The sequence below is a fragment of the Condylura cristata genome, unplaced genomic scaffold (genome assembly GCF_000260355.1).
Source record: "Condylura cristata isolate star-nosed mole 26May11 unplaced genomic scaffold, ConCri1.0 scaffold00031, whole genome shotgun sequence".
NCBI lineage: Eukaryota > Metazoa > Chordata > Mammalia > Eulipotyphla > Talpidae > Condylura > Condylura cristata.
In genome coordinates, this window is record NW_004567132.1 from 9,740,770 (window position 1) to 9,765,965 (window position 25,196).

Consider the following 25,196-nt stretch of genomic DNA (forward strand, 5'->3'; position numbering starts at 1 on the left):
AAAAAAAAAAAAAAACCTCTTTGTCCAAGGTCAGGTGGTTGCTGAGTGGTAGGTGTGGACTCAAACCCTTACTCTACCTCCAAAGCCTAGATAATAACCCTTTCTCGACAAGGGGAGGAGGAGGAAAGCTGCACCAATGTGAAAAGGGTGAAAAGGCTGGGAACTCACTCTGTGAAGGAGAGGTCAAGAATCTCTCTGTCCACTGAGGGGCCCAGGTCTGTGTTTAGGAGGGTCTGCACACATGTGTAAGGGGCGCTATGACAGTAGCCTCTGTTCTTTGGAATTTGACTTAGGTCCTTCTAGGAGAACCTATCAGCCTGGAAGGACAAGGCTTCCTTGAGAGGCCAAAAGCATCCTCTCTAAACCTTGCTATCCCAGTAGGGGAGCAAGCTTCTCCCCAGAGGGTGGAAGAGTTGACTCTTGACAGCAGCAAGAAGGCAGAGCTATTACTGGGAATTGTCATGGCAGTGGCATCTGTGGCAGTGCGTAGGCAGGCCCAGGACAAAACTGGGCAGCCCCAGCAGCAGTGAAGAGACCCGAATGGGGAGTAGGGTTGCCATAGGAGAAGGCTTGATCAGAGACAACTTGGCGATAATTCCAGAGACCCCAAGTCAGCCGACGTCAGTGGAGTTCCAGAGAGTCCTAGGAGTCAGCGCAGGAAGCCATAGGCTCAAGTACTTGTTAGAGGGAGTAATTACAGTGTTTAAGGGCAAGGATTCTGAAAGCAGACTGCCTAAATTCAAAGCCTACCTCCATCATTTCCACACTTTTGGACTTCAGACAAGTCAGTCCACCTCTCTGCCTCACTTTTCTTATCTGCAAAATGGGGATGATAACGCTACTAAAACCTCTCTCTGAGGGCTGTTGTGAGTGTAAAAGGAGAGATGTATGCAAAGCACTCAGTAGTCCCTGGCACACTGTAAAACCTCTCTCGTTATCCTACATCACAATAATGATCCAGCTGGACACAGGGTGAGCCCCCTGGGATTGATTAGAGTGGAAGGCAACAGCCAGATTCCCATTTCAGAAAATAAATCAATTCCCCTAATAAGAAAATAAACCAGAACCACACAATAGTAAGACTGGAGAAGTTAGAATTCCAGCAAAAGACTGAGTAGAAGTTCCACCCATAGTTGCCTGCATTTTTTGTGGCTAAAGAACTTGAAATGAGGATTCCACAAAACAAAGAAGTATAAGGGATGAGTCAAGCATCTGACTAGGTGCCAGAAGAGGTGGGTTTAAGTACAAGATTTAACCTTGAGTAAGTCACTAGCTTCTCTGAACCTAAATGTCCACGTCTGTAAAATGAGTCAGAGTAGATTAGGAAGGAAGGGGTGTCTACCTATCATTCCTCCCTTCTCCTGGGAAATGTTTCTTTCCCACACCCCAAATATTGGGCTTCCATTTTATTACAGGACACCACCTCCCTGGTCATAGCTGATTGGTCTAGAAGTGGGCATTTGGCCCAGGGTCAGAATCCTTCCTTGCGATTGCTGCTGCTGTTGACTTGGAGCTGGGCAAAGGTATCTGCACCTCTGTGTGGAGTGGGGCTGGGCCCATGGCATTTCTGTTTCCAGCACCCAACGTCTAAGACAACTGGCAGGGAAAGCGGAGACAGATCGATCTGGTGGTATTTGGATCAGATATGTCTGAGGCCGACATATATATTGCTTTTATCGAGGTTAAACAAGACTCTTAGACCCCACTTGATTCTCTATTTTGGCTAAACTGGTTCAAGTGTTTTCCTGACACAACTTCCAAATCCCTGATTCATACAGTTTATTGCTAAGATCCCTCTAGCTCTAAATGTCAATTCTTTTATGCTAAGAAATAAATGATGCTTCTGAATCTTGAAATAATCAAAGACTCAAAAAAGAATCCTCATTTAACTTACTTAGAAGTGTAGAATAGCCTTTTACTACATCTACATGAAAGAAATAAATAGGTCAAGACTTCGGTGAACTGGGAGGAAATCAGTCATTAAATTGTCAAAATTGACTTCAAAACTATTGATGTGGTGACCTGGTTTTGAAATTGAATCCAGTTTTTCATATGCCCATAAGAGGGAGATTAGTAATTCTGATTTGAGGAAGACCAAGAATTTAAACAGATTGGATCAGAATGTGACTCTTAGTGTAAATTCCTTAGTTTGTCTGTACCAGCAACTTAGCAAAAAAGTAAATGAAATCTTTATTTTTCCCCTTTGGTTTAAACGGATCACATAAATAATTGTCTAAGTTGCCACTCCTAATTTCCATATTAGTCCATCTATTGGTCTATGCCTTATTAAAATAACTTTTTATCTATCAGCCAATAAAAGATCTTTTGTTTAGGCTATTTGAACATTTATGAATTTTGAAATAATATTTTGCAATCATACCGTGATAAAGTAACTCAGAAACAGTAAATATTCCTATATATAATAATCTCTTCTCAATATTAAATTTGAAACATGTGTATATTTACACACATGTGTACAAATGTGTATATGTGAGAGAGGCAGAGAGAGAGAGCTGTGTTTCAGTCTTTTTGTTCTACTATAGTTATTTCCTGATCATTAATGGTGTGGGGCTGGTGCTTTCATAGGTAGTATTAATCAAAACCCATAGAAAGTTATGAAATCTCATTTTTTTTTGCTGTTATTGTCATTTTTAACCTTCTCCCCAAGAAAAAATCTTTAAACCAGAGCTTACCTGTATAGCAGGAAAACTGATGGTTTTGAATTTCACAGACTTTCTTAACCCAAGATGTTTTAAATTGAGGACGTTATAAGGTATGAAGTCACAGGGAATCAGAAGAGGTGGGGGAGCTTATGTAAACCTCTCCTGAGATATCAATACACTTGAATAACAGCACATTGGTGATGCAAGTAGACCAGGAATATGTAGGACCATCCCAGAAGGAGCCTGTCAAGGTGACCCCAGTGAAATTATCTTAAAAAAGTGAAGTATCTAAAGAGACTTTCCTGTTATTCTCACTTGATAACCCTTGTATGATTCTTCCTCCGGGGAAGACTACTAAGAGGCAGAGGACAACGGATCAGCCTTGGCACCAGCACAGCCCTTCTCTCTGTTCCTTGCCCTCCCCGACCTTAAACGTTGGCCTGCTCTGCCTTCATGCCCACCTTGTCTTCACTAGAGAATACCCTGCTTCTGTGGACTGTCTCTCTCTCTTGTGTTGATACCCTCTCAGAATTAGAGGGCCCAGAGGATCGGTTTCCTAGGAGACAGTGGGTGGGCAGAGCGTTGCAAGAAGCTCAGAGGGACTCTTGGCTGGTCCTGCCTTTTAATCTTCCTTTTTTTCTCTTAATTGGGTGACCAGGGGTACAGATGAGTCGTGCCTGCTCTTATATACCTCCTGCTTTGGTTGGGAACAGTTTTGACTCAGTCTCCTTTATCTATCCTTTCCTACTCACACAGCTGGAGAGGATAGCCCTCTATCTGACAGAAGACATGAAACCACTGTACATGTCGACAGAGAATTACCTGACCTGTCTTTCTAGAAACATACTTAGTAGAGGAAACAGAACCCTCATATATGTCAAAAATCTCTCTCTTGCCTTTGCATCAAACTGAGCACAGGAAGACTGATCATCAGTTAACCAGAGGTGCCAGAGGTGAGCTGCTATCCCAACACAGATGGGCAATTTAGGCATAATTCATAAGATGTGTTTTTGCTACCATGTAGTTACATTAACTGTAATAATGTAGTAAAGAAGTATTGCAACTTGGTGTAAATGTTTGTACAACTGCTGAAAACATGTGACCTACGAGGAAGCTACATCTAAATATGTTAATTACTAAAGAGACTACATCTGAGGCTAAAGAATAGGCCGTTGGCGTGTTCAGGGAAGTAAGCGGACCCACCATGGTAACTTTAGATAGTTTTACGGTCACTGTGAGACATTGTTTTAGAGGCACTGTTATTACTCCTGCTTTGAAGCTTTTAATCTCTTCAAGTGCACAACCAAAGCTTCAGGAATTCAAAATTGTGTCGTAAACATAAGAAAAACACCAAATTATTAGAACTGTGACTCTTTGAGTGACATGAACTACGAATATGTAAAACCAAGATAATGGTGTTGAGATTCATGAAAAGGAGCAGGGGAAACTGAGAGGGAAGCAGGTGTTAGGCAGCCATCACTGCAGGTTTATTTCTGCAATGAGGACAGACATGCAAAGTCCCAGATCCAGCAGGGAAGGCCTCCTCAGGTGTGATGAGAGTGAGGACTGTATTCTGGGAGATGGATACATAAGAATGGTAGATGCAGTGTCTCTGTCCTCACTGGGTCATTATTCTAGTTGTGGAGAAGGACAAAAACCAAATCAACAGAGAAAGCAGTAAGTGTCCATGAAGAAAGCAAAAAAGGGGCTAGTGTGAGCCTGGTGTGTTGGGAAGAAGGACGCTCTTTAAAGAGAGAGATCTGGAAAAGACTCTCTAAGGACAATAAAACCTTCTAATTTTTATTACTCTCATCAGCTCTTAGCAGCCTGCAAAAGAGCCTCTCTGAAGTTCCATGGAGACTTCCATGGGAGAGGTCTCACTGTACTTTGCCTTGTGTGAAGTGAGCTCTTTCTGTCCTACAGATGAATGAAGAATGAGATAGAATCACCACTGAAGCATAGACCAACTTAATGATGAGAACTCCAAGTTTTTGTGATGGAAAAGGAAAGTCTATTATTTAAGATAATCTGAAGTAAACAGTGCTAAAGAGGAAAAGAAGGGACTTTCAAAGATTATCACCAGAGGAAAATATGTTGTGGAGAATTCAGGGGTTGGTTAAAATTCAGCAGATGTAGAGATGAGGTTTAGCCACAGTGAGATACCATTTCATATCCATGAGAATGGTACATATTAAAAAGGTCCCCTACAACAAGAACTGGGCAGGATAGGAAACAAGAACTGTGTTCCACTATTGGTAGGGGCATTAGCTGGTACAGGAATTTTGGAAAGTGATTGGATTTACCTTAAACATTAAGCATGGAAGTGTGGTATGACCCAGCGGTCCTGCTCCTGGGCTTGTATCTGAAGAATGTGAAACCATCAGCTCAAAAAGTTTCCATCTCCACAGTGTTTATTGCAGCATTATTTATCAAAGCTAGGAGTGGGGGCAACCTACGTACCCCTCATAGAGGATTGGATCAAGAGGATGTATCACTACACACTGGAATACCACTCGGCCCTAGGAAAGATGAAATGTTGCCTTTGACAGCAAAAAGGAAGGGATTTAAAACACTCATGTAAGGTAAAGCAAATCATAATGACAAAGGTAAATATTGGACATTTCTGTAGTAGCCAATTTAACAAAATTAAATACTTATATAAAAATTAGTGAACATACTGGGGCCCTCTCTGGTGGCACAGCAGGTTAAAGCTCAGCACTAAGAAGCTAAAGCCTGAGTTCAATCCCTGCCCTGGAGGTGACCCACATGGTGTGGCAGACCTCTCCTGACCCGCCCGCTGCTCCCCTCAGCAGTGTACTTCATTAGTCGGCCTGTTCTGCTCCCCGCTCTGTCTCTGGTGAATCCTCTCCCACCCCTTCACCTCTGGCCTGTACCCCAGCTCTCTATGCACAAATAAATAAATCTTTTTTTTTTTTAAAGATTTGTTTATTTGTGCATACAGAACTGGGATACAGGCCCGAGGTGCCGGAATGATGAGAGGCTTCACCAGAGACAGAGTGGGGAGCAGAACAGGCAGATCGACGAAGTACACTGCTGAGGGGAGCACCGGGCGGGCCAGGAGAGGTCTGCCACACCATGTGGTCACCTCCGGGGCAGGCGGGAATCGAACTCATGTGAAAGTGGCTTTAGCTTCTGAGTGCTGTGCTTTAACCTGCTGCGCCACCAGGGAAGGCCCATAAATAAATCTTTTTTTAAAAAAATTAGTGAATACAGAGAAAAGGGGTCTAAGGGATAAAAGGGAGAGTGGTAGGGGAAAAAAACTACACTTATTATTTATTTTTTAAAAATTAGCAGTTATTGCTAAACAGGAGCTTCCCTGCAACCCAGCAATCCCACTCCTAGGTATCTACCCAAAAGACACAAAAACACTGATTGAAAAAGATACCTGCACCCCCATGTTTATTGCTGCTTTATTTACAATTGGAAAAACATGGAAGCAGCCCAAATGCCCAAAAGTAGATGACTGGATTAGAAAGATGTGGTACATACATACAATGGAATATCACTCAGCAACCAAAAAAGAGAAACACATGTCTTTTGCAGCAACTTGAATGGAGCTGGAAAAGATCATGCTTAGTGAGATAAGCCAGAAAGAGAAAGAAAAATACCGGATGGTTTCACTCATAACAGGAGTATAATGGACCAGGCGAGAAAATAATAAAAATAATGAACAACCATATACCAGAGACATTTTGCAGGGGTGGAGTGGGGAATGGGATCAAAAATGGGGGGTAGGAGTGGGGGTGGGGAGGGAAGTGCACGGGATTATGGTGATGGCACACGGGTGACTTGGTGATGGGAAACCCGCGGGGATTACAATTGAGATGGAAAAAAAAATGTACAAAATGATGTAAAAATAAACTGTTATAAAAAAAATAGCAGTTATTTGCTGAGCATCTGCTAACCACAGGCACTTCACAGAGCAATACCAGTGATGAGGACTGAACTGGCTCCCCAGACTGTTACCAGGGACACCGGTGAGAACCTCAGAAGGCAACTGGAGATCCAAACCTAGGCAGACACCCCAGACCTCCAGTGTTCACCAAACTGACAGATCCAGCATGGATTTGCTTGCTGATATGGGACAGAAATGATATGCAGGATTTTGTTTTTAAAAGATCTTATTTTTCCTTCCTCAGCTGTATCTTCCATTGCTCAGATTTTGTAATGGAAAGGGCTTTTTTCCTCTTTTTCAAGATTTATTTACTTATGCATAGAGAACTGGGGTACAGACCAGAAGTGCAGGGGAGGTGAGAGGATTCACCAGAGACAGAGTGGGGAGCAGGACTGGCAGGTGGACAAAGTACACTGCTGAGGGGAGCAGTGGGCGAGACAGGAGAGGTCTGCTGCAACATGTGGGTCACCTCCCTGGCCAGGATTCAAACTCATGCCAGAGCGGCTGCCACTAGCTTGTTGCCATGCTGCATCCTAACCCATGGTGCCACCAGAGAGAGCCTCAGGGAAAAAGCTTTCTGGCACAGAAAAAGTTTCTGCTCTGTGCTCACTCTCTTGGCCCTTCATTTTTATTTTTTCTTTTACACCAACAAGTTTCTAGCCCCCACCAGGTTTACAGTCCAGCAGAAGAGACCCAGACATAGCAAGACATCATGCTAAGAGAGAGGCAGGGGAAAAAAAGCAGTTGTAATAAAGAAAAAACAAAAAACAATGAGCAACTATATACCAGAGACATTTCATGGGAGTGGAGTGGGGAATGGGATCAAAAATGGGGTGGGAAATGTGCCCGGGACTATGGTGATGGCACATGGGTAAATTGGTGGTGGAAAGTCCAGGGGGATTACCACCAAGATGGAAAAAGGCACAAAATGAAGAATGATGTAAAAAAAAGAGAGGGGGGAGCTTATTTTCACTAATGAGCATGAGGCTATCTGGGGGCTTGATGGGTTCTACTGTCTCCCTTGTCCTTATATTGTAATGTTCAAAATTATTGCAATGAACATATATAATATTTGTATAACCAGGGGGAAAGTTACATCTAGCATTTTTAAAAGTGAAAATGCATACAAATAAATGCTACATTATAACTGTGGGAAGAGATCACAGTACCTGGAATGGAATCACAGGGAAGGGATCTGCTCTGGTGAGTTAGAAAAGGATCATGAGGAAGTCCCTCCTCCAACAAGGACTTGAAAACAAGAGAGGGTAAAGTGAGACAACCCCAGATTCTCCATGCAAACAGACAAGTGTCCAGCCATCAACTTAAAGTAGGGATTCTTTAAAAAAAAAAAAAAAATATATATATATATATATAATTTTGTGCATTTTTCATCTCAGTTGCAATCCCTTTGGGTTTCCCATCACCAAATCACTGGTATGCCATCACCATAGACCAGTGCATTTCCCTCTCCCCACTGTTTTTGATCCCATTCCCCACTCCACTCCCATAAAATATCTCTGGTATATAGCTGTTCATTATTATTATAATTTTCTCTCCTGGTCCATTATACTCCTGCTATAAGCGAAACCATCCGGTATTTTTCCTTTTCTTTCTGGCTTATTTCACTGAGCATGATCCCTTCCAGCTCCATCCATATTGCTACAAAAGGAATGAGTTTATCTTTAAAATCACTGGGTAATATTCCATTGTGCATATATACCACATCTTCTTAAGCTAGTCATCTACTTTTGGGCATTTGGGTTGTTTCCATGTCTTTCCTTTTATAAGTAAAGCAGCAATAAGCATGGGAGGGCAGGTATCTTTTTGAATCAGTGTTTTTGTGTCTTTTGGATAGATAACTAGGAGTGGGATTGCTGGGTCATATGGAAGCTCCATTTTTAGCAGTTTGAGAAACCTCCAAACAGTTTTCCATAGTGGTTGTACTAGTTTGCATTCCCACCAGCAGTGCAGTAGAGTTCCTTTTTCTCTATATCCTCGCCAACTTTGAAACCAAGTATATTTTTAAAAATTCAAATTGAGGGCTCTCCCTAGTAGCACAATGGGTTGAAGCCACCGCACTATGAAGCTGACCATAGCAAGAGTTTGATTCCCGGCCAGGGAGGTGACCCATATGGAGGTGCAGCAGACCACTCCTGACCCGCCCACTGCTTCCCTCAGCAGTGTACTTCATCAATCTGTCTGTTCTGCTCCCCACTTTGTCTCTGGTGGATCCTGTAACTGCCCCTGCACCTGTAACCCAGTGTGTGCATAAATAAATAAAATCTTTCTTAAAAATTCAAATTGAAACTTTTGTGCCTGTCATTATGAGTTGGGTTAATGTGAATCTACAACATGCTCTAGTGGGCCAGAAGGGTAGCCTATCTTTCTGAGCCAAAATTAATGAACAAATGTTCCTATCCCTGTCTCAAATGCCCCTCCCCTAACGCCACCCCCACAAATGAGACATCTCACTCATTAAAGTCCAAGATAATGGGGCACAGTCCTTTTACACTTGCTTTGCTCTGGGGTTCATCTGCACTCACTGCAGAGGTTGGTGACCCACTCTGGGCTGGCACATGGCCCCTGGTGCTTCAGGCCATCATTTTTGTGTATCCCCTCTGGACTGTGAGGTCCTCAAGGACACAGATCTTTCCTTTATCATGTTACCATCTCCCCAGCATCTAGTACATGAAAGTTGTCTAGAAAAGTAACAAAATCTGGTCTGTTTTAAAGCAATTACACTAGCAGTGATGTAGAAGAAAGCTTGGGGAATGAGAGTTGAGGGTCAAGGTGCTTGGGCCACTGAAAGATGATGAGGTTCTGCAAGAAGTAAGTAATAGAAAACATGGCAAGGAGGGAGTATAGGAAGAGTTATTAAACCTTAGTGATGGATTAGATAGTGACAAAGGGGGGAAGGAGAATGGGAAAGCTAGAGACTTCTAGCCTCCTGACTGTTCACCCCTCCCCTCCCTCCCTCCTTTTTTTCCTTTTTCCCTCCCTCTCTCCCTCCTTCTTGAGAACTGTAGAGACAACAGTCAGCTCTCAACACTGTGGTCAATGAAGTGATTAAAAACTTAATATGAGCATTTTCCTCCAGTCCACACCTTCCTGTGGCTTCTCATTTCTTTCCTGGTGAAGCCACAATTCTCATAATGACCTATGAGGTCCTACTTGAGTAGGACTTACCTTTCTCTCTCTGAACTCTGTTCCTGACACTCTCCTCTGCTCTGGCTGCACACAGCACCCCCACGTGCCAGGTTCTTTGCACTTGCCTCCCTCTCGACTAGAATCTCTTCCCCTATTAGTACCCTCACTTGTCTTCAGATCTTTCCTCAATGATCACCTTTCGCAGAGGCCTTCCCAGTCTATCCTGCTTAAAAGTGCTAAAACCCAGCCCTCCTTTGTGATGCAATGAGTGAAAGCACAGCACTATGAAACTCTACACCGCCACTGCGGCATGAGTTCAATCCCCGGCCAGGGAGGTGACACACACAGCACAGCAGACGTCTCCTGACCCATCTGCTGCTTCCCTCAGTGGTGTATTTCTGTTAATATACTTGTTCTGCTCCCCACTCTGCCTCTGGTGAATCCTCTCACCCCCTGCACCTCTGGTCTGCTACCAGTTCTTGTATGCATTACAATAAATAAATCTTTTTTTTTAAGTACTTAAAATCTCCATCAATTCCTTCTCTACATTGCTCTTTTCCCTCTTGCTGTCTAACATGCTCCTTTTAGTTATTTCCTGCCTACCTCATCAGACTATCTGCTGCATGAGGACAGGGATCTCCATGTGCTCACTGTTCTATCTCAGAGCTTAGGACAGGTCCACACAGCACGGAGCCGAATGGATGCTCATTAAGCTATGGTAGTTGATGGAATTTCCATGATTCATCTCCTGAACAGGCTATGACCTCCTTGCTCAGTGGAATTCCTTCATGTCCCATGGACATGTTGCAAATGTCCAAAAGGACACAGGTGAGTGGGCTGAGGTGACTTTCTTGTATCTGAAGTCTGACCCCCAGTGCTCTTTTTATCTGTTTACTTACCCAGAAGTCACTGAGCTGCCTACACCTACATGAACAGTCTAAAGAGGGGCAAGCTGGCATCCTGCAAGGACGGAGCACATACAGCACAGTTGAGCACAGACACCGCTTGCAGAGAACCATGCAAGCAGCACTGAAGAGTAACGTCACTTACAGACCAAGATCACACTGTAGTTCCCCCTTTGGGAAATGAAGCAGATGTCATCTAAGCAAAGGGTCAGGCATGATGAAGGCAAAATCCATGGCATGGCACTGTTTGTGCATGGCTGTGCTCAATAAATGCGGACTCTACAATAATGAACTGGGCTGAGCCCTCCTTCCACACCAGGCAGCGCCAGTGTTGATGGTGATGAGTGTGTGACTCATCGTGAAGCCCAAGGCCACTTAGCAGGCCAGCCTGCAGCAGGTTCTGAGGACGCTGATTTCTTAAGGCTGCAAGACCTTGCCAAGACCCACTCAGCCATTTCACGCAGCTCATTTCCTTCCTTGTCCAACAGCATCAATGACTTTAGACATTAAACACTGGAGGAATGCATCTGTGTCATACTTTAAAACTGATTAGGACTGATTCCAAAAATAATGTCAAAAGAATTCCCCAGTTCCCAGGTAATAGCCAGGGCTCTGAGCTGTTACACTATCACATTTAAACAAGAGGGTGCTGCCTTTGGGCAGGAAGCATTCTCTTATTTATATGGAGAGAAACAATGTAGTCCCCATTGCTGGTAGACATAAAAGTGAGCCAATTATTGGTCAGCCCCAGGAAGTCCCTTCTTGGACAACTGCCTGACTTCCTCTGAAAGTTTTCTTTTCCTTTCTTCTTTTGCCCCTTAGAATTTCCCTCCCGTCACTCCTTCCACTTGATGCCTTCCTGTTATTCCACCTTCCTGTATGGCTTTTCTTTTTTTTTTCTTTAAGATTTATTTATTTGTGCATACAGACTGGTGTACAGGCCAGAGGTGCAGGGGCAGTGAAAGGACTCATCAGAGACAGAGTGGGGAGCAGAACAGGCCGATCGACAAATTACACTGCTGAGGGGAGCAGCGGGCAGGCCAGGAGAGGTCTGCTGTGCCATGTGGTCACCTCCAGGGCAGGCAGGGATCGAACTCATGCAGAAGTGGCTTTAGCTTCTTAGTGCTGTGCTTTAACACACTGCGCCACCAGGGAGGGCCCTGTTTGGCTTTTCTTAACTGCTCTTCTTCACCTGGCATAGCTAGTCTTTCCCATGTTGCCTCTTCATCCCACAGCCCTTCTGAAGGGGTGTTAGATTCCTAAGTTCCTTTCCCTTTTTGGACTTTTTGAGACAAGTGATGCCCCAGCCACTAAAAGCTCTAAGTTCTCTTTTTCCATCGAGTCCACTAGAAGAAGTCTACTTAATGCCCAAGGGTTTAGAGAGGCTCTCAGATGACAAAAAAATTATGTGCAGTGTCTCTTTGCTCTCTTATGCTGGAATGAGCTAACATGTAAACCTTGCTTGACAAACACAAAGGAGAGACTGAGGATTCCAGGGAAGACTGTGTGCCACACTCTTTGGGAACAGAGCAGGCCAGCAGCTCAGAGACCTGGGCCAGCACGGACAGCCCAGCACACGGCCCTCGGCAGCTCACTGGCCCCAGGACACTGACCACTAGAGGCAACCTGCCTCTCATGTTCCTATGTGCACCCCCTCCCGGTGCCCAACCAACCTGGCCTCTGCTCCAATCCCTTGGCAAACACAACACACCCAGCAGAGCTGGACTTTGGCCCACGGCTTCTATATTCCCAACCAGCCAAGAGAACACCTGCTTTCCATTCTCTTCAGGGGAGTGTGAATTCTTTCTGTGGGGCTATAACCTGTGCCTGTGCTATTACCCTCTCCCTTTCTTTTCAACATCTTTTCAACTGACTCTGGAAGGTATCCAAGTGAGCCCCAATATCTGCTCTTTGAGGATCACCCTTGAGTTTCCATGGCAGGGGAGGGGAGGGGGTGCGTGATGATGACGTGCCTGGATGGCTTTGTTTTCCTCATCTGTGCTTGGTTGGCATAAACACTTCTGAAAAATGGGCTGCAGTTTATGCCTTTTAACTTGGTTCCCTTTAACGAGAGGTTTATAAAACAAGTCTTACTATGCAGAACACATGTTCTAAGTATACAATTACTGGATGGATTGAAACAGTGCTGAGGGAGGCAGAACACATGTTTTAAAATATTCCTAAAATACATTATTACCCCAGTGACCATTTGGGTACATAATATACATTTTAATACACCATTTAATTGCTGTCTACCTAGGAGACAGGACCCTTTCTGGTCTCTTGGGTTAAACTACAGAATTTTAGAAACTGTCTAAACACATATTTACTTGATTCATTCTGGTCTCCTGGGTGAAGAATCCTTTCCAAAGAAGTGGCTTTACATGCAAAACAAGAGAATTAAATGCTCTGAGGTGGTGGCTACTAATGAAAAGACACAGGCTTCATCTTTCATGATTCAGGGATAAAAATCCCAAAGTGCAGGAAGAATCCAAGTGCCCTAAAAATTCTTCTTACTGAAAGCTGGTCTCTCCAACAACTGAATATTTTTCATTATAACCTTTTCTGATATAAATGTTTAAATTGTATCATAGTGTTTTCTTTAAAAGAGAACATAAGCATGTGCCTGGAGCCCACAGCTCTCAAACCTTCTCCAAGGAAGAGCTCATTTTCGCCTGCCCCCAAACCTGCTTTTCCTCTTCCCATCCCCCACTTCACGAAGTAGCATCATCCTTTACGTCCTTCTTCTCTTCCTTTCTTAGACCTTCATCCAATCAGAAACTGATTGCTCTCTGCCATCAGTTTCTTCATCTGTAAAATGGGATTATAGCATTAGCACCCTCATGAGGTTGACATTGATTAATTATCCACTGCCTAGGGTAGGTCCTAACATATTGTAAGTGCTGTGTATTCTTTCTCCTCTTCTCCTCCGCATTGCACACCTCTAGAATCTCCACTTCTCTCCATCACCATGGCCGACGCCCTAATTTACGCTGTCATAATCTCTCAGCTGTGTACCAACTGGTCTTGAAACAGCTACTCTTTCTGCCCCACCTGGCCCCACTCCAATCCATCTTTGCTAGGAAGCAATAGCTCTCCCCGCATTCAAGTCTGAGCCGAAAGCCTTCCATGGCTTCCCCATTCGTCTTAGGGTACAGTCCAACATTTAGAAAATGCCGTTCATTGGGCCTTCCCTGGTGGCGCAACGAGTTAGCACGCAGCACTGCAAGCTGGCCACAGCCGCTTCAGAGTGAATTTGACCCCACCCTGCAGGTGACCCACGTGGCGCGGCAGATCTCTCCTGACCCATCCGTTGCTCCCCTCAGCAGTGTACATCGTCAATCTGCCTGTTCTGCTCTCCACTCTGTCTCTGGTGAAGCCTCTCACCACCCCAGCACCTCCACACTGCACCCCAGTTTTGTATACATAAATCAATAGATTTTAAAAAGAAAGTGCCATTCAGGGTCTTCAGGTGGTTCCTACTCCAGCGTTGTTTGAGTTCTAGGTGGTTACAGAAAGTCTGACGTTAGCACAAAACCATACATATGGGACACTGCGGAGTCAGGCCCCTTTCTTGCAGTAAGGGAACCCTCTCAATGTGATAGTTTCTAGAAAGTCGAGAAAATTGGGCTGTTGCCCTGACCAAAAGCTTGAGATCCACTGTTCGTTTTCTTGGCTTCTTAAAACAATAGAAACCCTGAGAGGGCAATACCTGAAGTTTCCTTCTTTCTTCCCTTTGGTTCACACATGGGTTCTCATGACAATGAATATAGAGATTTGGTTCATAGCCCAAGACAAAGCAAAGTGGCTGGCAGGGGTTCACCATTTGTGAAAAGCCACAGATTCCCAGGGAGCACCTCAGGATGTGAGGAAGATGGACCTGCTTCACCTTAGAAGAGAGTCAGAGAGAGCTGCAGACCACAGCTCTCAAATTCGAGTCAGGGTCTCGTTTAAATACTTGTGAGCCCCACAAAGCCCTAGACGCAGTAAGCCTGGGGTAGTGCAAGCCTGTGAGGAACCAGCAGGGACAGCTGCCCAGACTTCATCCTGAGACTGGGGTGTCTCAAAGGCCAGTGTTGTGATGACCCTTTTGATAACTTTGCACTTCCTGTTCTCAAGTTGGTGGGACCTGAGGTAACTTCTGTTGCAAATAGGAGAGGAATGGAGCCCGCAACCTGATGAGACCAGGATGGCTATTGCAGCTGGGTGTGACCAGGGGCAGGTCTCAGTAGAAATAATGGCACCAAGGGAGACCTGAGGTGGCTGGGACATTCAGGCCAGCCCCTCAGAAGGAGTCATTCAGCCTGGACAGAGCTTTCAGCCTATAGAGGACCAGGATCAACTTGAGAACAGGATCAGACTTACCAGCTTAGCTTTCTCTGGAGCGGACTTCCCCTTAGCTTGCTGGAAATCACCAGTAGTGGGGGCATGCCATGGGGGCCACTCAATCTCCAATCAGAATCGTGTTCTTGTGAGGAAGACGGCAGACTCTGGGCTCAGGACCCACACTGTCAGCCATTTTCACCCATGAGTGCACAGGGGAAAATGAGTGACACAGAGATAGGGAAGCGGGAGCATGAGTGGAACAGAGTCCCTTAGAATGTGAGCACCTGGGAAATGGGGACACAGAGGAAGGGGAGGTAGCCCCTCCTGGGTGTCTGTTACCATGGTGATGACCCTGCAGCTGGGCCGAGATCTCTCTGGCTCTAGGCCCTTGCCGCCTGTCCCACGCTAATGGTGGGACCCTCGAAGAAAGGTTGATGCTGGTCGCAGTGACCAAGACTGTCTCTTTGCTGTAGTGGCAGAGCAGATCAGTGCCCACCCAGAGCCCAAGGGAAGAGGCAGAACCACCATTCATGATGATAGACTTTGGGCAGAAGGTGCTAGCCTGGCTTATCTGAGCAGGGTGACAGGTGCTGGGTCAAACACGCTAGGATTTAAGGGAATAAATTGGGATGCAGAGAGGTTAGCCAGGGGGTTGGGGTCTGGGCAGGTGCAATCACTGGAATGGAATTGAGGGCTCCTTCTCAGCACAAGCCAAGTGGGGTAACTGGAGCCACATGGCCACGTGCTCTGTGAGACAGCCAGCAGCCGAGTAACCAGGGAGACCACTCGGGTTTCCAGGGAAGACTAAGAGGTGGTGATGCAAAAGTTAAGTATATCTAGTGCAACAGCTGACGAGGTCCCCAGTGGAAGAGCTGCATAACAAGACTTATCAGGGACTGCACAGCAGAAACATATTTGCAAGGGATGCTAGCTAGGACTAATTTCCAGTACAGAAAGCTGGATTCAAATCCTAACTTATGCTGCTCATCAACTTTGTTTCTTGGGCAAGTCACTGAAGCTCCCTGTGACTGTCATCTTTAAGAGGAAAACAATAGTCCCGACCTAGTGAAGTGATTAGGAAAGTGACATGAAAAGAAAAACATGTAAAGTGATCAGCATCTTGCTTGACATAGCATAAAAACTACACTTCATTATTACTATTATCGTTATTCTTGACAAGCAACAGTGTCTAGATATATTAAGTGAATAAATAAAACACCCATCTAGCACAATCCCATTAATGTAAAAAGGAGCTGTTTGATTTCCCAGTGTTTATGAGCATATAAGGTCAAGAAGGATCAACTGTTAAGGGTGGTTATTATGGGGGTAGGAGTGGGGAAGTGGGTGGAAGGGGATATAGCTAACCAGCACCTACACTCTTTAGGTATTTTGAAAGGTGGGTATGACGAGAGTAAGGGAGGTGGGGGTGGAAGGGGCTATCACCTGCAAATAGGGTTTTCCAGGCCTCAGAAATGACTAGCACCTCCAAACCTCCTGCATGTGCTTGATAACACTCACCGAGCTTGCTCCCTGCTGATGTTACTGTTTGCCAAGACCCCTGTACCCGCTGCCAGTGGCCTGCTCCCTTTGCTTGGTGACACCCCCTTTCCCTAGCCAGGGCTGCTTGCCAGACTGCCCCAGCTTGGCCACAACCAGGCCCAGGGCTCCACACTGATCTAGAACCCAGCTGGGAAAATCTGAAGATTAATTCTTCATACTCAGCATTGGATGAGACCAGCTGCATTGACCAGAGCACCTAGCACTGGCTGCTCAGTGTGGCAAAGCCCAGTCTCCCCTGGTCTTAGTAACTGAGAGGTAGGATGAGACATACCTCTTAGACCCCTCCCCCCTAATCAAGTCTTAAGTCCTGGCCCTTGCAAATATTATATGGATAAAAGGTTTTCACAGGTATGATTAAGCTAAGGACTTGAAATATCTGGTTGAGCCCTAAAATTGCCATCACATGTACCTAAAAGAGGTCAGCAGAGGGAGATTTCAGAGACAGCAGAGGAGGTGACGTGGCAGAGTCTAGAGTGGGGCAGACACAGACCAAACAGTGGCAGCAGCCACGAGAGGCAGCTGAAGGAGACAAGGACGTGCCCTCCCCTAGTGTCCTGCAGGGCCCGAGCCTTGATTTTGGACTAGAGACACTGCTTTTGGGCTTCAGCCTTGAGAACTGTAAGGACATACATTTCTATTATTTTAACTCCCCCATCTAGGGCTATCCCACCCAGAATGAGTCTGGTGTCCGCTGCTTTAAGCCTCTACATTTTTGGCAAATGTTAGAGCAGCCACAGGGGGAAAAAAAAACAGCTCTCTTGTCTAAATGTTTTTAGCTGGACACATGACCACCCAGGTAGAGACCACTTTGCCCAGTTTCTCTTTCAACTAGGGGCAGCCTTGTGACTAGGTTTGGCAACTAATAGAAATCACGTGGGTAACTTCTGCTTCCTGCTTCCTGTCTGTTCTCCATTTTCTTTTTCCCCTTTCCCACTGGCTAGACCTCCCACTTGGTGCCTGTAAGTCAGATATGACAAGAGGAAAGGTCAACCAAAGCAACAATCTCAGATACAAAGATGGAAACTCTGGGTAGAGTTCCCAGGTCCCTGCATGGGACCTCATGGAACTGTGGGTGTCCTTCTGTTTTGCAGTCTTTTTTTTTTTTTTAACCCATTTAGTATTTATGCATACAGAACTAGAGTACAGGCCAGAGGTACAGGGACAGTGAGAGGCTTCACCAGAGACAGAGTGGGGAGCAGAACAGGCAGATGGACAAAATGCACTGCTGAGGGGAGCAGCAAGTGAGATAGGAGTGGTCTGCTGCACCACGTGGGTCAGCTCCCTGGCAAGGGATTGGATTAATGCTGCAGTGGTTTCAGCTAGCTTCATAGTACTGTGCTTCAACCCTTTGCGCCACCAGGGAGTTCCCCTTGTTTTGCAGTCTTACGTGGGAGAGGAATAAAATTCTTTATTATGTAATCCATGATCTATTGGACCTCTTTGTTACAGCAGTGGTACCTACCTTATACACTAACACACTGGATGTTGGCTTTGTTGTGATAATCTGGGCCCCTATCTGCCTACCAGCCTACACATCCTCCCTAAAGCCTATACCTGGCTCCTGGCTCTTGCTGACCTACCTCCCCAACTTATCTTTCTGGACTTCTGAACATCACCAATTCCTGGATGATCTATTGTATTCTTCCTGCCTGCTGCCACACCTCCACCGTACTGTGTGAGGCTGCCTGATGCTGACTGCTAGATGGCACTATCAAGGTCCGCCTGGTGACACCTCCTCCAGATGCCATGCTCAACTCCCACTGCCCTTCAGCTGGCTGGATCTCCCTGGAGTCTGCCTTCTCTGGAAGAAAGACTTGCTTCTTGGTCCTGATTCCTTGTCCATCCTGTCCTGCAGCAATTAACTAGGTTATGCCTAGTTATGTCCTAAGATATGTAGGGGAAGGGTTGCTTGGCTCCTTGCAGGAAACATGCCATGTAAGTGCAAAGCCTCCACTGACACCTCCCCTTGCTAACACAGCAGCTGAGTAGGGTTTCTGCTTGCAGTGTCAAACCAGCAAATGATCCCACTGGGCTTTGGTAAACAGATAATGTGTTTGATGACTTACATTTCTGTTTAATTTCCTTCGAATACCTTTACAGTTGACAATGTACCATCAGATACTGAAGTTGGCCTGAGGATGTGTATTTTTCAGGAACACAAATTTCAAGTTTGGAATTGCAAAAGCAGGTCTAACGTTAGGTAAAGAATCACCTGAGCTCTTAGTGAGAAATGGGTTTGATTAACTCTGAGCTGCACAAGGAAACTCATGCAGTGTCCTGGATTAGGCAGCTACTATTTATTTATGCAAAACATTAAGACAAAGTCATTAAAACCACCATTCCTGGTAATTGTCTCAGAAATTGCAATCCCTGGCCTAGCAATTAGTTTTATACAAAGCAAGAAGATATTTGGGTTAATAACCTTGAGTTTTTATGACTCAATCAATATTTTGGTTGCTGCAGGCTGCTTTACTTACTGTAAATTTTGAGTACAGTGCTTGTGGGGTATATAAATATTTAGTTAGCCATTGAAGCATCAATTAATGAAATCATTTTTTCTGTTCTTTAATTTAGAAGATACTGCTGGCAGTGTACTGGTAGTAAGGTATTTATTTTAGCTGTTACCATAGACAGGAAAACTAAATTGCTGTTGTGTTGTTTATTACCTTGTCACTTTGCGTATCTGCTGTACTGAAGCATCTCTTTTCAATTAATCTCCTTCAAGCAGATATTGAATAACATAGTCACTTGCTTCAGATGGCTTTGACCTGATTTTAACTTTACAACCATGTTTCCCTGTTTTAAGTCCGGTTCTAGTGAAAGTGTGTGGGAGTGTGTGTGGTTTATCGGTCACAGATGACCCAGGTGTCACAACCAGGACTGACCTCCAAGTCCCAGTCTAATTCAAGGCTAGTTCTGCAAAGAGTCTTTCCTTTTAGGAGATGACAGCTTTAAAGAAGAAAAACCTACATAACCAGAGGCCAAGATTACAGCTATTGAATACCATAACAGCCAAGTCTCAGGAAGCTTCTAGCAACTGTTTGTTCTGTCTACGCCACAGTTTCCCAAAGTGTATTCTTCAGAAAACGTATTCCTGGGAGGCTGAAGATTCTATTTTGTTTCTGTAGGGAAAGCCAAATGGAAAAACAAAAATACATGTTGGATCTACAGTAGTTATTAGTCTCTTCACCAACCAAGAGACATTTTGAGTTTGAAAAGCTATCTATACTATCTATACTTCATGCTGTATTTTCAGGTCAATTATCAAGAGGGTCTTTACTTTTTAACAGTGTCTATAAAGGAACTATCAGGCTCTGTATATTTTCCTGACACGTGCTTGTTTGGTGCTGGCACTTGGTTATAAAACTACATCAATAAGCAGAGCATTCCAGTGGTCTTCACTAAGAGGACTCTGATTTTTTTTTTCTTAAAAGATTTATTTAGGCACACAGGTGATTTGGTGATGGAAAGCCCACGGAGGTTACAACTGAGATGGAAAGAGATGTAAAAATAAACTATTATATTATTAAAATAATAATAATAATAATAATTAATAATAATAAATTTTAAAATGTGTCAAAAATAAAATAAAATGGTATTTTAAAAAGATTGATTTACTTACGCATACAGAACTGGGGTACAGCCAGAGGTGCAGGGGCGGTGAGAGGATTCACCAGAAACAGAGTGGGGCAGATTGCAGCCGGTGAGCAGGAGCAATCTGTGGCACCTTATTGTTCACCTTCGGGCAGGGATCGCGGGGATCGAACTCGCACTGACACAACCACGGCTTGTGGTTAGCTTAGCTTAGCTTTGCAGTGCAGCGCTCCAACCTGCTGCACCACCAGGGAGGGCCCGGACTCTGATTTTTATAGGTAATCAGGGACATTGAAGTCAGAGTCAGACAGCACCAAACCAAAACCAAACCCGTAGGAGATCTGACTATAAAGCTGAAGCTACCTGGAGGAGCGGGAGGGTGGAGAGTGAAGATGGGAAGGGGTCCCACTGACTGTAACGGAGGACTGTGGGTGCCTTGCGGTGGTGGTGGTAACACACACCTGAAGTGGTGGCCTACATTTCTGAATCAGTGTTGAAAATCACTATTACCATAATTTTTAAAAAATTGAAAATTGGGGACAGTGGCCCTTCCTGGCAGTGCAGCCCTAAGAAGATAAAGCCATTTTTGCATGAGTTGGATCCCGCCTGCCCTGGAGGTGACCCACCTGGCGCGGCCTCTCCTGCCACGGCCGCTGCTCCCCGCAGCAGTGTACTTCGTCGATCTGCCTGCTCTGCCCTCTACTCTGTCTCTGGTGAATCCTCTCACTGCCTCTGCACCTCTGACCTGCTCCCCAGTTCTGCGTGCACAAATGAATAAATCTTTAAAAATAAATAAATAAATAAAAATTGGAGACATGGACTATGAACTATATTAAATCACATGAAGAAACTCCTTCAACCTTGTTAGGTATGCTAAGAAGGCTTTATGTAAAAATATCTCCCCTTTTTGGAGGTGCACACTAAGATATTGAAGGGTAGACTAGCTTGTTGTCTGGAACTTCCTTGAAACACTTGAGCAAAAAAGGAAGGAGGAAAATGAGAATAGATGCAGTGAGTATGACACAATAGTGATGGCTCTTGATCTGGGTGATAAGACTGTAAGTGTTCTTTCTTACTTCCTTGTGCAACACTTTTTAAAAAGAAATATTCTTAAAGATGTGATTTATTTACAATGAGTACTTCTTATAATGCAAAGTTTAATAATAATAATAAAAAAAGTGGTGTGCTCAAGTGAATCTAAGAATTCCTAGCTTCATGCAAGTTAAATTTTGTGCTTCTTTCCCATAGACCTCCTTTGCACCTTCATATAGCCGTGTGTGTATAGGACTTTGAGCTTTTTTCCTCATGCACAGAGTGTCAGAAGACTGATGTTCTGCCAAATATGTTAGCATATTTAGGAAATACTGGCCTAAATTCTACTTAACAAGCAGTCTGCCTCGAATTTCCTACACGGATTACCACTGGATTCTGTGGTCGTAGTAAGTGGCTTCTGCGTGTCTTCCCACCTCTCCATTCCTTCTAGTCCCAGGCAGTCCAGCACTGTGGTGGCTTCAGGAATGTCAGACCGGCTGAGTCAGACTTTGGTTCACTCACTAACATTGTAACCACAGGTTAAGTCCTTTAACTTCTTTGCCCCTCAGTAAAATGGGGGTAACCATAGTGCCAACTTCACAGGAGTGTCCCAGGGAACAAATGAAGTTATGTCTGTGAAGCATTTTGCACTCTGCTCAGAAAAAGCCGCTTCCTCCATAAATCTGAATTGTCATCATTGCAGGTCATTCTCTAAAGGCCAGCTTATTGTGTCCTCTTTGCCAAGACTTCTGGGTTTCCTTTACTCAGAATAAATTCCTTTTCTTTTGTATTCTGGCAGCTTTATGCCTTGAATGTGTCACTGCCTCACAGAGAGGGACCAGATCTCACTCATCTCTGTTATTCCACCTGCAATCAAACTCAGACCGCCAAATCCAGAAAGGCTGAGAAAGGGGTTTATCCCCCAAAGAATCAGCTTCTTTTAAGTCTTTGAAAGACCTCCACAGTAATATCACTTATATATCATTGCTTAGCCACATACAGGGGCAAGAGTGGCTGGAAAATGTATTCTTCAATTTATAACCTTTCCTTAGCTAAGAAAATGTTCTATCTTTTATGCCTAAGTATGTATGTATGCATGCATGGGTGAACATGTGTGTGCTTATAACGTGTGTATTTGCACACATGTGTGTATATTTGAGTGTTATGTATCTACCTGAGATCAAACTAAAGGCTCAATGCCAGTCCTGCAAAGAGCCCATTGCCCATTACATTCTGGTGAGTGAAAAAGACTATTACTGACTTCAATATAGTGATTTCAGAATAAGAAAACAGCAGCTTCCTAAGTTGTAACTATCATTGGGCCTTTGTCACACTGGAAGTATCTTTTGTATTGCCTTGCTTGAATACAAGAACTAGCTTGCACTAGAAAAAGCTTCAAATCAAGGGGAAAATACTCTAAGTGCCTCTGTAGCAGTAATGTCCGCACTGAGGCACAGAGAGCACCCACCCTGAGCATTTGGACAGGGAAGCAGGCAGATATTTATTTTGGCAATAGCCAGATTTCACAGTTATTACTTCCCAGGTCTAAGCTATGTAGTCATATGTCTTCCAAAAGAACATGCAGGCAGAAATATGAAACCCTGGATTTAATCAAATTATAGCTGTTTCTTTAGTACAAGCAAAGCTCTCTCCCAAGTCATAACATCTTTTCATTTGATTTTTCTGATGTGGTATGTGAGTGAGAAATCAAGTTAATCAAGTAGTAAGGACATGATCTGAATAAGACTTGATCTGAATAAGCTTTGGTCAGAAATCTTCATTGAGTAATTTTTCTAGTTGAGTTAGAAAGGTGTTAATACAATCAAGAGCATACAACTCTTGAGTTCCCAGTAGAATAGTTAACTAATTCATGGAGAATAGCAAAAAAATCCACAGGGGATCTAAAACCATCAGATCGACTGTCAGTTTCACATTCTCCTTTGATGAAATTTCACTCAACTGGCAAACAACTATAGTCAATGACTATAGTTGTCTCTTTTCCTTTTATCCCCTTTATCACTTAGAAGGTTCTTCTTCTTGGAATTAATTTAAAATATTAATTATTTCTTGTGCAATGTAAGAAAGACAAACTATATGAGGTCATCGCTTTTGTTGAGTTTGATTTATTCAGTTGGTTTTATTTGTAGTTTTTGTTTGTTTTTAACCCAGATGATAGCATGCTATATAGCTACTGTGCACCATGACTTTTTATTTAATGTATGACAGAGTGGGTTCCATAGTAACATATAAATAGGTATGGGATATACAGCAATCTGAAATAGCCCTACAATGGGAATATGAGTTGGTTATATATAGGAATGTGGAATTCAATATAGTTTAACAACCTACTTCTTTTTTAGCAGCACAAATATTCCACTGTATGAAAACCATAATTTACTTCAGCAATCCCTAAATGATACACATTAAAGATTTTTGTTACATCTATTACATCTGTTTCATCTATTACAAATAATACTACAATGAATAATTTTACATTCACTCTTTCACACTTGGGCAAATATATCTGTAAGATATATTTCAATCTAAAAGCTGAACTGCTGAGTTTTCTTTTAAAACATGTTTTCTTGTTACTTTTTATCTATTGCAATCAATAGCTATTGCCACACTGTATTAACTAAAAGAAGATCATTTACATATTCCATAAATAGTTATATATTCACTCTCACATGTGAGGTACATTTCCATTGAGTGTCCTCCTCAAGAAAAGAAATTGCAAATTTTGTGAGTTTTGCCAATCAGAAAGATTGCACATCATATTTTAATTGCCATTTATTTGATTATGAATAAAGGTGTGTATTTTTTATATATAACCTGGAAGCAGGTATTCAGTTCTAATTCTGTCTGGTTCATTCATCTGTCTGCTTTCATTTTCTGAATTAAGAAAGGTGATTCTTAATTTAAAAAGAAAGTAGAAGGTACAATTGAGCTCTACCACAGACTACCTAGCTTGAATGAATCCCTTGATCTCTTTGATCTTAGTGTCTCCATTTATAAAACAAAAGTGTTGGATCTGATGAGTCCATATTCAGTCTATGCATGTTGACTAGGCTCATAGCCTAGTGCCAAGGTTGCAGGGGAGAGTCAAAGCAGACGCCAGCTCCGTGAATTTATGGCTAGTGTGGGGAGGGGACAGACACTATTCCTGGCAAAAGAGACTCAGAAGATGTAGGGGAGGGAGAAGAGAGTGCTATGATTTCCTTTGGAAGGAAGTGACGGTCTTGTGGGAAAGGAGTTGGCCAGGTGAAGCCGGGGCATGGTGCCTGGCAGAAAGGAACACTTTTCCAGATCAACTCTCTGGCATGGGGACTCTACATAGTGCAGAACTCTCTGGCATGGGGACTCTACATAGTGCATACTCTACGTAGCTGCAGATAGAAAAATTATGGGAAAGGAATAGGACATGAAAGAGGCTCAAGAAGTAGGAATCAATCCATATAGATAGATATTTTGTTCTTTATCCTAAGTGTTTGTCTTACCTTGGACCCCGAGAAAGTAAATCCTGTTAAAGACCAAGCTGGTGACACTTTGTTGGGAGGAGAAAGCCCAGGACAGTGAGAGTGAAGAAAACGGGAGGCGAGGCAAGGAAAGGGGTGAGCAAATGAGAGGCTCTGTGTTAGCAGGCAGCTTGCTGGGTCTCGAGAGCAGGAGCTGCAGCTGCAAAGAAACCCAGCTGGTCAATTACCAGGTGCCTTCATTCAGCACGCTGGATTACTCTAGGAAAAGCAGACTTCAGAATAACTCTTAACAGGAAGAAAGGAGGGAGCAATTTATCTCCCTAAAATTCTCCCACTCTCGGGCCCTCCCCAGTGGCGCAGCGGGTTAAAGCGCAGCACTAAGAAGCTAAATCCACTTCAGCCTGATTTCGATCCCTGCCTGCATCCCCCCCCCCATGCCTCCCCACCCAGGTGGTCCACATGGTGCCAACAGACCTCTCCTGACCTGCCCCCTGTTCCCCTCAGCAGTGTACTTCGACAGTCTGCCTGTTCTGCTCCCCACTCTGTCTCTGGTGAAGCCTCTCACCACCCCCGCACC